Source organism: Ursus maritimus, unplaced genomic scaffold, assembly GCF_017311325.1.
Source record: "Ursus maritimus isolate PB19 unplaced genomic scaffold, ASM1731132v1 scaffold_8, whole genome shotgun sequence".
In the NCBI taxonomy this organism is placed as follows: Eukaryota; Metazoa; Chordata; class Mammalia; order Carnivora; family Ursidae; genus Ursus; species Ursus maritimus.
The window spans coordinates 43,791,097-43,795,970 of record NW_024426996.1 but is presented as its reverse complement, the minus strand read 5'-3'; the positions used below and the strand labels follow the sequence as shown (position 1 = coordinate 43,795,970).

The window sequence follows — 4,874 nt, the reverse complement described above, 5'->3', positions numbered from 1 at the left end:
ACTGTGGAGTCAGACTAATGTGGACTTGCATCTTTGGTCTTGGGCAAATTATTTAACTTCCCTGAGCCTCTGTTTTTTTCATCGGTATAATGGAAAGGCTTCTTTTCATCAGGTTATGGTAATTAGAGATAATCTACATTAAAACTCTTCCCACAGTGTCTGGCACAAATCAGGTCCTCGATTATGTAACTATTAAGATTATTATTATTTTACTGAAAAATAGTTCCTGAAGCTCACTATTAGTAATTTACTATTAGAGTATCAAATTTCTCAGTAAACAAAGTAACTAGATATAGAAAGGCTCAAAAGGATTCAGAGTAGGAATGAATCTATCATGGAGAAGTGTGTGGTTTTAACTCTTTTTAAGTCTTTTAGGTAAATATGAAAACATTTCAAATTTCGTAACTTTGTGCTTTCCACATGCTAGGATTTTTGCAGAATCTACAGTGGAAATATGGTTGCTTATTGCCCTTTTCAAAACTGGCTTTCGATTCAGCTTTCTCGGATAATCATCTATATGATACCTAACCTTTTAAATTTGATCGCTGTGCCACTTCTCCCACAGGTCCACCCCTAACATTAGCAAGACTGAGGCAAGAGAACACATAGATGCCTACATACCACATGCCTATATATTTAAAATCAAGCTAGTGAAGTATTAAATAAAATGTGTTTTGTCTTCATCTTGAAAAACATACCTTTATAACAAAAAAAAATCAAATCTGTAAAATAGATTGTTTTAGAGTGATTGAAACTTGGCAAAATGTCAGACAACTGGGTTTCATTATTGTACACGTCTGGGTGGGTCTATTAATGCCAACTTTGAAGCCTGTGGGGCACCAGTCCACAAACTGGATGGTACGCTTGGTCTTGATGGTGGCAATGGCAGCATTGACATCTTTGGGAAACACATCACCACCATACAACAGGCAGCAAGTCAGAATTTACTACGGAGAGGGTCACATTTCACCATCTGGTTGGCTGTCTCAAAGCATACACTGGTGATCTCTGCTATAGAAAGCTGTTCGTGGTAGGCTTTCTCAGCAGAGATGACAGGAGCATATGTGGCCAGAGGGAAATGGATGTGGGGGTAGGGCACCAGGTTGATCTAGAATGCTGTCAGATCCACATGTAGGGCTCCATCAAATCTGAGGGAAGCAGTGATGGAAGAAATAATCTGGCTAATAAGGTGGTTAAAGTTAGTGCAGGCTGGGCAGTCAGTATCAAGGTTTCTATGACAGATGTCATAGATGGCCTTATTGTCTACCATGAAGGCACAATCAGAGTGTTACAGGGTGGTGTGGGTAGTAAGGATGGAGTTGTAGGGCTCAACTACAGCTGTGCAAATCTGGGGGGCTGGGTAAATGGAGAACTCCAGCTTGGACTTCTTGCCATAATCGACAGAAAAACATTCTATCAGCATGGAGGTGAACCTCGAACCAGTTCCCCCTCCAAAACTGTGTAAAACCAAGAAGCCTTGAAGACCCATGCCCTGATCAGCCAATTTCCAAATTTGGTCCAAGACAAGGTCAGTGATCTCCTTGCCAATAGTGTAGTGCTCTCAAATATAGTTATTGGCAGCATCTTCCTTGCCTGTGATCAGCTGCTCAGGGTGGAAAAGCTGGCAGTCAGTGCCAGTGTCAACTTCATCAATGACTATGGGTTCCAGGTCTATAAACACTGAAGAAGGTGTTGAAGGAGTCATCTCCTCTTCCAGTAGTCTTGTCAGTTGGCATCTGGCCATTGGGTTGGAAGTGTTCCAGGCAACAGAGTTCCCAACAGGCATTGCCAATCTGGAAACCAACCTGGCCAACGTGGAGGGAGACGCACTCACACATGGTAGCTACAGGATAGCAGGTGCAGGTGACAGGAGCAAACACCAGTTACCATTCCCGACAAGCTAAGAGTCAAGGTAAGTAATGTATTCAAGTTAGATCATACTTCTTGAGTCATCATAGATTTTACATCATTTTGTTAATTTCTATGTGGGCAATCTCTGTACTGTTTGTTAATACAACTCATGATACCTAGATTCAGAAATAAACCATTAATTTCAAATATCATGTTCCAACATTGCATTTGGCTCCTATAAGTCACCTATACTATGGTCTTAGCTTTTGCTCATGACAATGTAGCTTGATTCCAAACTGCACAAAAGATATGAAAAAACTGTCTTCAAAATATGGGACAACAGCACAGGAGTGTGATACTTGAGAGAAGGGGAGAAAATGAGTTGAACCCCGCCCAAAGGCAACTTCTGAACCATGACATAAGAAAAAGGAGATAAGGCAGGGCCCAACAGTTTTGCTTAATTGGGGAGTCTGGAGTTTGGAGACCAAAGTGGCTAGAATTTGCAGAACAGAGTTCCAGTGAGGAGGAGCTGTGCAGCGAAAGAGCTCCAGATATCTTCAAGGGGTCTTTGCAAGTCTTTGGTGGAATAAAATAAAATGCATCTTTATGTCATTTACAAGAAATGGCTTTTTAAAAAGATTTTATTTACTTATTAGAGAGGGAGTGCATGAGCTGGAGGGAGATGGAGAGGGAATCTGAAACAGACACCACACTGAGCACAGAGCCCAACACAGGACTCAATCTCACTACCACTAGATCATGACCTGAGCCGAAACCCAGTCTGCTGCTCAACCAGCTGAGCCACCCAGGAGCCCCATTTACAAGAAATGTTTCAAATATAGAGGTAAAGAGATAGAAAAAGGTAAAACATGTAAACTCTAGTAATAAAACAGCTGGTTTAGCTATATTAATATCAAAGTAAATTCAAATCAAAATTACTAGAAATAAACAAGAACATTTAATAATGATTAAAGTGTCAATTCATTAAGAATACATAACAATCCTACTTGTATGTGCAACTAATGACAAATCTTCAAAAATTCATGAAACAAAAACTAGCATCACTAAATTTATAGACAAACTCACAATTGCATGTGATTTTAACACTTCTTTCTCAGTAATTGATAGAACAAATGTAAAAATCAGTAATAAACTAGATTTTGAGCAACCAATTTAACCTGTCATTTATACAACAACTGCAGAATTTATATTCTTTTAAATTTTACTTGGAACATTCACCAAGATAGGCCATATGCTGGGCCAGAAGCCAAATCTCAATAAATTTCTGAGGGCTATAAGAATATATTCTGTGTTCAAAACAGAATTAAATCAGAAATCAATAAGAGAAAGATGTCTGGAAAATCTCCAAATAGATGGAAATCAAGCGACATACTCCTAAATACCCACGGTCAAAGAAGAAATCACTAAGAAAGTTTTTTTTTTAAAGATTTTATTTATTTATTCGACAGAGATAGAGACAGCCAGCGAGAGAGGGAACACAAGCAGGGGGAGTGGGAGAGGAAGAAGCAGGCTCCCAGCGGAGGAGCCTGATGTGGGGCTCGATCCCAGAATGCCGGGATCACGCCCTGAGCCGAAGGCAGACGCTTAACCGCTGTGCCACCCAGGCACCCCCACTAAGAAAGTTTTAAAGTATTTTGAACTAAATGATAAAAACACATCAGAATTTGTTGTATTCAGCTAAAACAGTATGTGAAGGCAAATTAGTTTCTTTTTTTTCCAAAGATTTTATTTATTTATTTGACAGAGAGACAGCCAGCGAGAGAGGGAACACAAGCAGGGGGAGTGGGAGAGGAAGAAGCAGGCTCCCAGCGGAGGAGCCTGATGTGGGGCTCCATCCCATAACTCCAGGATCACGCCCTGAGCCGAAGGCAGACGCTTAACCGCTGTGCCACCCAGGCGCCCCCAAATTAGTTTTAAATGCTTGAATTAGGAGGAATAAAGTTTTCAAATCAATGATCTATATTTCCACCTTGGAAACCAGAAGAACAGTAAATTAAAGTCAGTGTAGAAGGAAAGAAAGAAAACTAAAATAATAAATATACATATTAAATAAATATACATCTTAAAGCAGAGGCAATGCTCAAACTGAAACGACTTATTCCCACAAAATAGTAATAGCTAACATTTATGATATTCTTGCTTTGCCCTGCGTATGTAGGCATTATATACCCATTATATCTCACAACCCTACTAACGGCCACTTTTTACAGATGAGGGATCAGAGGCAAAGAGTAAGGTTAAGTAACTTAAGGAGTCACTAGTTACTGAAAGGCTTGGTGAGTAAGTCATCATGCAATATGAAATGGGTATAATTCCTGCTAAAACCTTCACCGCAAGAATGGAGTGCCTCTGTGCACTGGTTCAACAAAGAAGAAAAAAAGTCTCTCCTCTGCTCACCTTGCCTTTGCTCTGGGTAGTATAAACTGTGCTATTAACTTTATTACCTAAGAGTTTCATGGCAGCGGCCTCAATCTTGCTTTTCCTGTTCTTACGCTGATAAACGAAGAGTTAAGATCAATCAGTCCGTTCAACAATACAAGGCACAGGCTTTCACGTGTGGATGGCTTGGTGGAGAAGGAATAGCATGGGAAGAAAGGTGAAAATTGGAAGCTTCTGATAGCACCCAAAGGGCAAAATCTGTTAGAATCAACTTTAGCAGGTAATCAGAGCAGAAGCCCAATGGCTAGCAACTTCCCTACAAAGCCATTAACATCTGCAGCAGGGCTCTCAGAAAGACGAAAATTTTTGGACCTCGGAAGAAGCCAGAAGAGGTACTCAGCACAGACTTTACTCCACTAAAATGCCAGAGAGTTGGCTCGGCGGCCTCCACGCTCTGAGGGACCCTGAGAAGTGTCCCCTGCGCGGCTCCAGCCGCACCNCACCAGAGAGGCCGCTGCCGCTCCCGCCTGTCCCAGGAGGGACCAGGATTTGCAGCCGCGGTCCAAACACCGGGCACTAGTTCCCAGCCAAGACCCCGGGGGCGTGGCTCGCGCGGAGGTCCA

At 41.5% G+C, this 4,874-nt stretch overlaps 1 pseudogene; it reads right to left on the bottom strand.

Moving 5' to 3' along the window:
- Positions 1 to 716: 716 nt before the first annotated feature.
- On the bottom strand, positions 717 to 1,838 carry LOC121101412 (annotated as a pseudogene).
- Between the last annotated feature and the right edge of the window lie 3,036 nt (positions 1,839 to 4,874).